This window comes from Chinchilla lanigera, unplaced genomic scaffold, assembly GCF_000276665.1.
Source record: "Chinchilla lanigera isolate Chin_1 unplaced genomic scaffold, ChiLan1.0 scaffold00055, whole genome shotgun sequence".
Lineage (NCBI taxonomy): Eukaryota > Metazoa > Chordata > Mammalia > Rodentia > Chinchillidae > Chinchilla > Chinchilla lanigera.
In genome coordinates this window covers 1,228,612-1,242,059 of record NW_004955456.1, presented here as the reverse complement: position 1 = coordinate 1,242,059, position 13,448 = coordinate 1,228,612, and positions in this window count along the sequence as shown.

Below are 13,448 nucleotides of genomic sequence, written 5' to 3'. Positions count from 1 at the left end.
ATGTTTCTGGAAATATATTATGAAAGTGAAAAGACAAGGCAGAGTTGGAGAAATTTTGTAAATAATATATCTGTCAAAATTTGGTGCTTATGATACGTAATGAAATTTTTCAGTTTAAGACAAATAACTCAGTTTTTAAGGTGGTGAAATCTTTGAATAAGCATTTCACCAAAGAAAAAACTGTGAAGGGCCAATAAACCCATGAAAATACATACGCTCCCTAAGTCCTGAGGAGAATGAAAGTTGCAGCCATAATATGATTATTATTTTAAACACACTGAGATGTTAACTACAAGTCTCATGTTTGACTGGAGGATTATAAAATGGTGCAGGTGCTATGGAAAACTTTTTCTCAATTTCTTGTAAATTGAACTATATACTTATCCTATAAGCTATACACAGGTATTTACCCAAGAAAATGAGAAACTGTTCACACAAACATTTCCATTCATCTTTCTAGAAAGTATATTTATAGTAAACAGAAGTACAAAAAAAATCTAAACAGCCCTCAGCGAAGAAATAAGTGAAGTGCTCTACATCTTTACGATGGACTATTATCCAAGAAAAGGAATAGTTGTGGATGTGGGCAGCCCATATGCTTAAAAATGCTTTGTGCTTTGGAGAGGAAGCCTGTCTCAGAAGTCTTCATGCCATGTTATTACACACACATGACATTGTGCAAACAGCAGCGCAGTAGTAGTGGGGTGGAGTCCATGTAGTGGGGGGACGAGGGTGACAGTAAGTGATTACAGAAATGCAGAGGATGGTACATTGGTCATGAGGGCTGGTTTGTAATACACAATTTTCAAAACTCATACAACAGGAAGAGTGTGTTTGCTGGTACATAAATTACAAAATAAACCTTAGAAAAAATTGAGATATTAAAATCAGAGTGCTAGGGAAATAGATTAACCCAAAAGGAAACAGCGAAAGTAGAAACACAGTAACATAAAAGAGATAGAACTTGGACAAAACCCCCCCACAAATTGATAAACACAAATCCAAACAGGTGTATAAATTGAATGGAAATATACTACTCTCCAGTGCTTCTCAGAAGATGGCCAACTGGACAGATAATTATGATCCCCAAGATATTTTGTGCCCTCGAGCCACTCTTTAAATATAAAGGTTTGGGTGAAGAGTACCAAGATGGGAAGTGCTTTGCATAGCAACTAAGCACTAAAGCAACTTGGATAGCTGTGTTACTGATATCATTCAAAGTACACCCAAAGCAGGGACACAGACAGAAGGCGACATTTCACACAAACAAAGCAATCAGATGATCTGGACAACCCAACCTCCTGAAGTATGTGCGTGCAATAGCAGAGCTTCCCAGTGGATGCGGCAGAACCAGACAAGTATAGGGAGAAATGGAGAAGCCTGCAGCCTTACCTGAGGTTGTGAGATCCATTCCTTCCAAGAGGTGGTTGATTCTCATGGGCTGTGGGGGACACACTGCAAAGCTGCTCGAGAGAAATTCCTAGGTTGAGAAAGTGTTCTCCTACCTGAGAGGGTGTGGATCACTTAATTCTATGCATTTGTCGATATTAAGCAATTGATACATTTAAGACGCATGAGCATTTCAAATATATTAAATATATCTACTTTTCTTAAAATAGTAGAACTAGAAAAATATCGAACATTCACAGGCAGGTTTGTTTCTCCGGTTGGCTGATTCGGCACTTCTGAGCCTGTTTTCTCTGTATTTGCTGGGAGCGAACTTGTAAAGAGTGAAGGTAAATAAAGCCACGCAAATTTCTCTTCAAATTTCACTTCTCGCAAATTGAGAAGTGGAATTAGCTTAAGAGGTGCAGATCAGCGGGGTCCATAGTGAAGACAGGGAACTGTCCGTGTGCTGAAGCAGGCTGTGGCCGCAGACCCCAACCCGAAACGCAGCCCCTCCAGGGCTCTTGAAACCCGCGTCAGCTGGACACTCACACACTTTCAGCTGTGGGTTCGTGCCTCTCTTTGAGAATGGAAGGAGGGCCATTATGGACAGATCTAGATTCACAATTTAGAAACTGACCTTTAAAAGAAAAAATCGCTTAGTTTGCAATCTCCATATGCTGTTGTCGGTAATCTATTAAACTGCAGACGTTCTCACGTTGGGGCTGTTAGCATTCCAAGGACTGGTTTTTACCATGAAAATCATGTGGAAGAACCGGGGTGTGCAGGGGAGGCTGGCAGGAGTCCTCACCCTGTCCTGTGACCCTGCTCTCTAGCTCTGGACTGTGACCCAATCCCACCAGTTTCCTTAGTGTAAAACTAACTCAGACTCCCAGTCACCACAATCAATATTTTGGTAGATTTACTTTTCCTTTCTATAAAAGCATCACATATTAAATAAGAAATTTAGAAAATATATGATGAAAATAAAATTCACCATAAACTCTGCCAGCTAAATGGATCACATGTGCTTCTTTTCTTATGCTAGATCTTTATATATTTTACAAAAATCTGTGGAATTCTTTGGACTGCATGGAGGACTAACTTTTAATCTGTAGTAGTAAAGTATGAAACTTCATTTCTTAGATAACTATAACTGATTTTTTATAGAAATACTCCTTTAAAATAGTCATCGACTATAATTTCTTCATTGCTAGTTTCTAAGCTGTCCACTTGGAGAATTTATCATGAGTTAGTCGTCCTTAATAGCAAGGATATCAGGAGTCAGGAAGGAGAACCAAGGATATCAGGAGTCAGGAAGGAGAATCCTCTAACATACATGGCTGTGGAACTCAGGTCTGGACGCACTGACCCACCACTGATCCTCCCATTACCTCCTGGATAATTTGGAGAAAGAGCATTCTACCTGTATCCAGTAATGCGTTCATTTACTGTCCAAGCACTTCATAAAAATCCCGTGGGCTAGAACACATTTCCAACAATGCCTCTTTGTAAATTTCCAAATCCACTCGTTTACTATTAATCAAAATCTTGAAGATGTAAATATTTTCTAAGAGAACAGTATTTTATTTCTTCGAGCTGCCACAAAGCCCTGCTGAGACCGTATCCCTGCTGAAGACAAAAAACCTCCCTGCTCAGTTTACTCAGAAATGTAGCACACAAATAAGGAAGCATGCTACTTTGCGTGACTCTCCACCTGCTTAATCCACTGTGATTGCAGATAATCATCCACTAAGGCCGTAGAAGTACAAAAACAAATCAATTAGCCTAACATCTAAATCCACAAGATTAAGATGTGTATGGTTACAAAGGAAAATAAGCATCTTATGTTAAATAATGTGTGTAAGTAAATAATGAATCAGAATTGGAGAGGATAGACGGAAAATTAGGAATTTCAGGACTTAGAATTTAATCACAAAGGTTGTGCATGCATTGCCTTAAATAAATAGACTGAAGCTGTATGTATACATACATATATATATATCCATCTCCAGTCTTCACACACACACTTTAGTAAGAAGAACGAAATCACCGACATACATCACATACCCCCTTGCTGCTGGGGAATCACTAAGTGGCCCAATGAGCAGCGAATAGGGTGATGCTGGAACCACAGAGGCCCGAGTTCAACTCAGGTCTCCCCTCAGCGTCACCTGGCAGCTTACAAAGCGAGTCCAGTAAATGGCTTCCCCCACTACCTGCAATGACTACTTCACAATTTACTAAAGGCCCTGGGCCCGTCTCTTCAGGCTTTATAATTCTCAATATTCTATATAGATCTGCTTCAGATCTTTATTCTTAAAAACAAAATAAGCTCTGATGTGCGAGCCTGTGCCCCAGTCCCATCCAAGCCTGCTCCTCCTCTCCTGGGTGATTCTTTTGAAACTGCGGTCTGAGCAGGATGGGTAGGTAGGTCAGTGGTGCAGAGTTGGCCCAGCACCTGGAGTTAGTGTTTAATCAGGAGTACTGAAGGAAAGAAGGAAAGAAAGAAAGAGAGAGCAGGGGAGGGAGGGAGGGGGACTGCAATAAATCTCTTTACTTCTGTATGTCTACCATGTTTATTTGGATCCACCCCAGTGTAGAGCCCTGGGCAGCAAGTTCAGTCCATAAGTGCTTGGGATTTGCCCTCCGCCAGCCGTGTACGGCTCTACCTGTCGTCCCTCAAATGCTGAACAGTTCTGTGGGCTGGGGCACCCTGTCCTGGGTCTTCCCTTTGATGGGATAAGGTTGTTTCTCTTTTGCCCGCTCCAAACCACACCCTAGTGAGTGTCTGTGTGACTCCTGAGAGCCCTCATGGCCAGCTCTCCGCAGATGCAGACACGGGCGACCTGCCCACGGACGCACTCACGCTCTGCCTGAGTAGCTGTTGCCAGACGGCTCTGTGAATTAGTTTTGCATTTGCTTTCCTCCCTGGGACCCACAGCATATGCTGCTGTAGACTTTGGGGTTTCTGCGGGCCAGCGTGTGTGAAATGCATCGGCATCTAACCTGATTATTATGACTGCCGTGTTTTCATGTCCAGGGGATTTGCATTTCCTCACTGTGAATTACTTTCTCATCCACTTTGCTACTTGTTAGATCGGATACTTTTGTCTAAAGCTGGAACTGATTTACAAACCCTGGAAACTAATTGTTTGTTGATGACATGCCTTGAAGTATCTTCTTCTGGGCTGTGTCCTTTCCTTTAAATTTAATTTAAAATTAATTTACCCAAATCCTTTTATTTTTACAGTTCTATTTAGTAATATGTTCTGTATAAATCCCTAAACATTTTCTTATTAGTTTTGTGTTTCAGATATAAATCATTAATCGATTTAGAATTATTTTATAAAAGGAAAGGTAAGCACAGGATTTGGGTGTGTGGTCGTATACATGTTCAGTTGACAACTATGGTTAAACCGTCCTTAATTTTGCAAGCATTTCTGTCACAGTTTCACCTGTATCTAAAAGGTCCTTTTGGGTACAGTGCAGTTTCCAGAAATCTTACCAGGCGCTGCCAGGGTTCCCCCCTCACACATGCCAACCAGCATGTCTACACTGACCACTGTTCACGGACTGTCTAGCTACTTTACATTATGATGCATGTTGTCTTTTTCTAGGATAGAGAGAATATTATGCCTAAGCATATGCATATATATTTAGACATTTTATATTTTTCACAAATATATGTCTTTAGATCAGGTGGTATTTTATGCATAAATTTGTACTAGTGTTGATATATGTGTGCATATATCACTGTCTTCACTATAGTAGTGCTGACTACCTGACAGTGAAGCGCCCACCACCCCTTCAGTTTTCAGTCCACCCTGACATTCTTGCACCTTTCCTACCCACCTATTTTCAAGTCCGTTAGGAGTGTATGTCTATTTGAATTCAACATGTTTATGTCTAGAATATTTTTGAATTTCTAATTTTATGGCTAATTTTTCTCAGAATTTTCTGCATAAATAATTATATCATGTGCAGAGGTAAAAACATTTAAAACTAACACTTTTGTATACTCGTCCAACAAACCTTGACATGTAGTAGCTTGTTGTGCAATTATAAATACTTCATAATTTCATATTTGTCTTTTCAGCCAGTTTGTTACACAAGGCTTTCTCTTAACATTTTTGAAAACAAAGTTTTCTTTAGTCAGATTTATTGACTATGGTTTACACTTAATGAAAGTGCCCTTTCATGTTACAGTTCAATGATTGCAGCAGTGAGTGACCCATCATGAAATAATCAGAACTTTTCATAGAAAGCTCCCCACATTCATCCTCATTCATGGTTTACTTTCATCTTACATTTTTCTTTAGCAACATATTTCATTAATTTTAGTGCAAATACACTGAGCTCTCAGAGTACAGCTCTGTGTTTTCAGTGGTTTCTGTATGTGATGAGTAGTTTATCATCTAACACTGACCACTGTTCATGGACTGTCTAGCTACTTTACATTATGATGCATGTTGTCTTTTTCTAGGATAGAGAGAATATTATGCCTAAGCATATGCATATATATTTAGACATTTTATATTTTTCACAAATATATGTCTTTAGATCAAGTGGTATTTTACGCATAAATTTGTACTAGTGTTGATATATGTGTGCATATACATATATGTGCACATAAATCAAATCTTCAATGTCTGAGAAGAATTTGATTTACTATGGTTTTTAAAACTTCAGAGACAACCTTAGAGAAATTGTTCTGCATGAACACCTTGGGCTGAGTTCAGGTCCAGTACTGAGGAGAAATCAGAATGGCCTTTCTTATGGTTAATATCTACATGTCTCCTCAAAACCTCAGGCCTTCATAGGTGGGGCTTTGGGGAGGTGCCTGGACTGCGTGACTCTGGTCAGTGGATGAGTGCCCTGAGGCGTTCATAGCTTCACACATGTGATGTGGGTGTGGGCAGGTGAAGCGTGGCTGCGGGAGGTGGTCAGGGCTGTGGCCCTGCAAGGTCTCTCCCTCTCCCAGTGCTTTGACCCTCTCTGCAAGTCATGAGTTCTTTCTCCTCGGCCCTGACACCCTGCCTTGGAGCCAGTCAACTGTGTGCTGAAACGTCACCAAACTGAGTCAAAACAAAGTTTTCTTCCTTTAAGTTGTGCATGTCAGGTACTGTGTCCCAGTAACAAAGGAAGTGACCAAGACAACTGACTTTTCTGACATCAGTGCTACTCCCTAACCCACTGCGTCTCCCACTCCATCTGCACGTGCTGGGCTGGTGGCCTCCTGTGTCGGCATCGTGTGAGGGAGGAGCCAAGGTTGGTACCTCTTTGGGAAATGGCCCATGCTTCTTTCCTTTGCACAGCTAGCTCGGTACTGATGTGGGTTTTGCTGTTTCTCCTTTCACAGTCTGCAGATGCCTTTATCTGTCAAGGGGCACTGCTGCTGTCCTCCTTCTCTATTATAACTGAGGAGTTGTGCATAAGAGGATGAATGCAAAACTTCCAAACTTCACTAACCAGCATGAATCATAAGAGAGATTTGAACATGAAAATTACCCATCACATAGGTTTGAATGCTATAAATTCACACAGACATGTTCACTATTACCCTGGCGGGATGTGGGGCTGTATATTCTCTACCCTTTGCTGTAGGTATCTGGTTTTGAAAAGCACAACACATTGCCTAATTCCCCTTAAAACTGGAGACAGCAATACGAGAAGCCACTGTTGTGTTAGGTTAGAAATCTAACATCTTTCAAAGACTGGCAAAGCCACACACTTGTTTGAGTGGCAAGGGCTGACTCTGGTAGGTGATAAACTAGTGCAGTAGGGAAATGTGGCCGGCATGAACTGAGCTCAACTTCTGTTCACTCAGAGAAAGGAAGGCTGAGTGAGTGGAGGTGGGGCTCCACAGAGACAGGAAGTGGATATCACAGTCCAGCAGGAAGCCAGCTGGTCCATGCCAAGCCCATGTTCTCTAACTGACGTGCACTGGCCTTAGGTCCCTGCCATCCATGGGGAGAGGAGATAAGTCCTACCTGTAAGTGTGACCTGGAGAAAGCAGAACATTCTCTCAGCAGTCCTTCCAGTTAAATTTTTTAGCAGGCACCTTTGTGAGGCTCCCATCTGCAGATTGTATCCTTGGGCCATGAGTCGCCATGTGTGTGCTCATCCAAGTCCTCAGAAGCCAAGGTCACTGCCCAGCAGGGCAGCAGGAATGGGAAGCCCCATTAGAACTTTGCCGAGGAGAAAATTTTTCCATGTTGCTGAGCTTTTCAAACACCTAACTCCTCCCTCCACCCTTTGAAATTCCTTAGGATAGTGGAACCAATGAGGAGACAATGAGATTGCTCCCGGGTACAATTAAGTCCAGGTTGCTATGCATTTTTCCAGTAAAACAAGACATCCAGAAAGCCATAGTCCTTCACCAGTGCATCTTCTTCAAGGTGGGACCCATTTTTAAGGGTGAGGATTTTGTCTTTGGATGTCACATCTGGTCAGGGCAGCGTTGGAAGGACCATGGCTCTAAAAGAGGAGGAGGAAAACACCTTCACTGGGAGAACTGTTCTCCATTTGGAAAATTTTCATCTCAAACAGCTCAGCTGTTCCTCCTTAGCACCAGAGTGGCCCGTAGTGTCCCATCCTCCCTGCCATAGAGCTTCCCCAGCTGGCTGCTCATCTGCTGATGCTCTGACTGGAAGAAGCAGCCCGGCCTGCACCCGCCTTGCCAGGGCCAGGTCTTTTCTCAGCATCTTCCTCTGGGGTGACCTTCTGCATTTCACTCCAGGTATAGGAGTCCTGGCTTCACCTCGTCCACCTGGGTCAAGGCAACCGATCAGACTGTACTGGTTCTAATTCCCTCCCTGTGAGCTGGTAGCTCTTGCTTGTAAGTTCTGATCACCCCTGATCTCTCCCACTCTGGAAACATTTTCCCATCCAACCACCTGCACTAGATGTGAAGACTGCGGCCTTGGAGCGACCACTGAACCAGCCCCACAGCTGCCCCGACCAGATCCCGGGAGGGATCTCTCTCTCTGCTGTGTGTGTCAGTGTGCAGTGCACAGATGTTCTCTGAGGGTCCCATGGGTTTGTGTTCTGATAAATCTATCCTAAATCAAAATGCTATGGATGAAAATGCATTTAATTCCCCATAAATACATCATAAAATTTAAAACAATCAAAGTGAACTAACATAAATTTATGACAATCTGTGTAATATACCTGTATACTGGGCAAGCATGTGCATGCGTGTGTGTGTGTGTGTGCGTGTGTACATGCATTGTGTAGGTGGCTGGGTGTGCATGCAGGTCTTTATCCTACTAAAATTTTCACCTCACTGGATGAGGCCCATGTGTGTTCTGGGGTGAATTTGCCTATGTCAATACCATGGCTTCAAAGCTAATCCCACTCAAAAACACCTCCTTGGCACTGTGGACTATCCAAACTGACACAAAATTAACCTATATAATTAACGTTTTTCTAATCTTCCATCTTAAATGCTCAATATTATTTATTAGTGATAAGCATTAACCCCATTTTGAAATCTTAAATTTGACTCCTTTTATGGATGGAATTGACCTATTTATATTTATCCATCTATTTGCAATTATTTCTTATAAAAATCTGTGTTTCTTATTTGTCTTTACATTTTGTGGCTTATTTTTTATTTTTCTTCCTTAAAGTTTGGTTGACAAAGTTTTTATGTTTTCTTTCTCTCCTACTCTTCTTATTTGAGAAGTAGAGAGAAAATTTCAATTATTTATCTGAAACTCTTACAATTTTAACATATTTTAATTTTTCAATGTTCCCAAGAAAGACTAAAATTATTCAGCAACTCTCCTCTTCCTAAATAAACCAAGATTCACAGAAAATTTTCACTTGTCCTGTTTATCTTTCTGTCATTATTTTCCTCATTATTATTCTCTGGGGGCAGCTTTGTTTTTTAAGCACAAAACAGTAGTCAAGTTTTCATAGTGAAAAGTAAAATTATGAATATTATATTAATTATTTGCTTGAATTATTCTTTAAAATTTTACCTTTTCCCTTAGCTGAATTAAGAACATGAGGAAATACTTTCATGCCATTTAAACTCCTCAGAAACTGCACTCTTGTGCCATTGGGTGGTGGTGAGTGATCAATCCCATATCACTTTACAGTAGATGAGCAGGCATCTATTTCCAATCTTGTGCAGAGGCTATTGCGACCATGAACTTCTAAAGAATGCAATCATTATTATCTGCTAAAATGCAAAATATATTTGAATTCCTTTTCTCACCGGTTTCATAACTCATATTCTCTTTTCTATGGATGATTTTTATCTCATTGAAAATTTCTAACATGTTTATTTTTGAATTGCCTTCATTTTGGCATTATTTTAATTTAATCCAGAATGAATTCATCTTGTTACTGTGGATAATCCTGGATTTTGTTTTTAAGCATAGGACAAAAGCTTTTAAATGCTGAAGAAACAGTGAGCATTATGATTCATTTTTTTGTTCTTTCCTTTAGTCTCAAGAATTCTTTGTGTTTCCTTTCTGTTTTGGTTGCTCTAGGGATGTCCCTGTGTAAATCCGGGAGCCAATTTGTTTTAGGTATGCTGAGGACACGGCGTACCTGCCCACGTGTGTGCTCCCGTACGTGCGTGAGAGAATCTCCCCGTCTGCAGCCTCCTCGGTAGCCTCAGATTCTGAAGGTTGTTGGTTTCTTCATCATGAAAGCAACTCCTTCCATGTGATGCCAAAGGGAGCACTTCCTGTCCCCCTTCCCTTGGAGAGCACAAAGGACACCTCCCCTAGGCTGCCCTTGTCTTTCTCTTGCTTCCATCCCCTTTTCCAGCTATGACCTTCTGTTCCTTTTAAAATTCTATTAATAAACCTTCTGTTTATTAATAGAATTTATTAATATGACCTTCTGTTCCTTTTAAAATTTAATAAACAACAATGCTGTGTATTTATGGAGTACAGCATGATACTGTAACATATGCCTATATTGTGCAACGGTCAAGCCAAGCCAGTTAATCTTGCTGTTAGCTCTTATACTCTTTAATGGTGAGAACACTTGAAGGCTTTCTTTAGAAGTTTGAGATATACAACAGCATATTACTAGCTACAGCCATCACGCTATGAAGAGGACGACTGGAACGCACTTCTGCTGCCTTTTCTTTCTCCATCAGTCCCCGTCCAGCACCGGCTCTGGTCACCACCATGATGTCTCTACCTCTGAGTTCGACTTTAAAGTATTCCTCCTGTACGTTAGGCTATGCAGCATTCGCCTTACTCTGCCTGTTTCTTCCATTTAGCTCAGCTAGGCACACACCACCCTGCTCTTCAAAAGCACCTGTGTGCTACCAGTTCCCTGATTCATGCTCCCAGCTGTCTTAGTTGCTTTTCTTGATACTGAGAGGAAATACCCGACACTCAGTGTTAGAGGAGGGAAGGTTTGTTTAGCACTGAGTTTATACAGATTTCAGTTCATAATCAGCTGGCTCCAAGGCAGGGTGGCCTCACAGAGGAGAAAGAGTTCATGTTGAGCAGAAGATAGCAAAGCAACAAGGGCGGACCACAGATCCTTCTATCCCTTATATCTTATCCTGGCTACTCAGGGCAGGAAGCACTCACACCCTTAATCCTAGTGCCCTTGATCCTAGCCCTGAGCCATGAATCAATCACCACATCAAATACCCAGACCCAGGGACCTCTGAAAAGGCCCCACCTAGGACCGTATGAGGCTTTGGGGGCCATCCAAACAGAAGCCATCACACCAGCCAACCCCCCCTTTCCAAACTTGCACTTAGCTGCACCACAGAGGTCTGGGGAAGACGCGAGGGTCTTTGTCTTCGCACACCTGCTCATCACAAGTGCTCCTCTCAGTGTCTCTTCCTTGGAGAGATGGAGCTACCCTGTTCTTTTCTGTTTAACCTGCTGCCTTATGCATCGATGGTGTAGGTTTAATTTCACCACTGCATTCTAAACTGTCCCCACTAACAAATGTGATGAAAGCTGTCAGTCCTTCAAGGGAGATATTCCTGTTAGATTTCTGTTCACATTTCCCAGCAAAGGTTTCTGGCACTTAGTAGGAAGTAAAAACATTTTATTTGGTGGGCTAACCACAGTATCCTGCAGGTCTGCTGTCAGCATAGTTAGTTATTGGCACTGCCTTAGAGTATGCCCCAACTTTTTTGATTAGACGCTTGTCTAAAAGCAATTGTATCAAATTTTTAATGAAATTCACAGGCCTGTGAAAAGTTTAGTATTTATAGATAAAAATGAAAACTAGCTTTTAGAAAAATGCAGAGTTTTACATCTTGAATGATCCCCCACTAGGGAGAGAGGTTGAAGGTGCGAAGCTCCAGAAGTTAGGGACAGATGACAGTCTAACCGTATGTGCTACTTTGTGGTCTGATACCTGTAGGCCACAGTCATCACAGTAAATAATATCTTTTCCCCTGGACTTGGTGGCACACACCTGTAATCCCATTACTTGGGAGGCTGGGGCAGGAGGATGGCCAGGAGTTCAAGGCTAAGCTGGGCTGCGTAGTGAGCCCAAGGCCAGCCTGAACTACATAATGAGACCCTGTCTCCAAAGGGAAAAAGAAAAAGAAAACAATATCCTTTTCCAATAAAATGGGAATTAGAACACTTTCGTGATCTGATATATATTTGAAAACAATACCTTCACTTTTTGGAGAGCAACAGTATGTCATGGAGAAAGACGGCTTAGGAACCTGGCAATAGTGGAGCTGACATTCTGACACTGAGTTTGAGTAGGGAGGTGTATCCTTGTCATGGAAATTCTCCAGAAAGGAATCCACAATTCCAAACGAAAATTCAGCAAAACCCAAGAGAGAGTCTTCCGGTGCTGGGACACAGACGTCCACACACAGCCAGTGCGAGCAGCAGAGGCTGGACATGAGCACAGGGATGGCCCTGATGCTGGGCAGTGCCTGCAAGGAGGAGACTGATTGGTCATTGTGCCCTGCGGGCAGCTCCAGGGGAGGAGGACAGCAAACAGCATCAGTGTTGGGCACACATGGCCGTGCAGAGCACGGAGTCCCAGCTTGGGGAGGAATCCAATGTCCCCACGGCTGAAACACAAGTGTGTGGCTGCCAACCCTGAGCCCCAAGAGCGGGTAAGGGGCTGGGACAGAATTCTAGAGAGACCCCCAAGTGAGAGATGGGAGCGGGCAGGACCCCACCCAGAGAACAGTTCCTGTCCCAGCACCCAAGAGTGCCCGGGAGATCTCCTCTCCCAAACCTGGGCTCCTTTGCCTGTGTATAAGTACAAAGCAGTTTCTGCATAATCCTCACCCGAAGACTAAATCCTTCTAACATAAAAGCCTCTTGTAAAAGATTTTCAAATGCGATAATAGAAATCTCTAAAATGTAGATTAATCTTTTATAAAAGGATAAAAATTCATGGTTGATAAATTTTGGATCCTATTGTTCTTATCCAAAATGACATGAATTTTGACTTTCAGATATGGAGAAGCTCATTTTATTGTTTAACCTGAAAACTGATTCAGAAGGTAATTGCTGCCAACGAGACATGAAATTCTTTGAGAGGCTCAGTATCAGAAGAATGTGTTTCACCCCGTGTAACTACTTCAAAGGATAACATTTGTCTGGTGCTGTATTTGCTGTTGTGATTATTTAAAAACCAAGCATTATTACTGATCAAACAAAGCAAGAGAAAAAAAATTCCCAAGTGATGTTAAGCAAGCGATGTGCCTCATCTCTATGGTGTGGACAAATGGTAACGCAGGATAGAATCACTTGTTAATTTTCCAATTTTAAATAGCAAAAAATAAATTGGAGAGAGGAATAAAGCAAGCAATAGAAATAATTGAAAGGCTAGGAGAGGCGAATAAGACTTGATTTAGTTTTGTGAAAAAAAATGCCCCAGGGGTAAAAGAAATGTCTTTATTACTCTTTCCAAATAAATGAGAAGAAACCCTCATTATAGACCATGTGTACACAGAAGTGATTTCTTTGGCACAAGCATCTTAAACTGTGTATGTATTTCATTTTTTATATATGCAACAGCCCTGTGTTGGCCCAGCAGAATGAAGCAGAGGCAGTGGCACACCCGGGCACATGTACACATGCGCA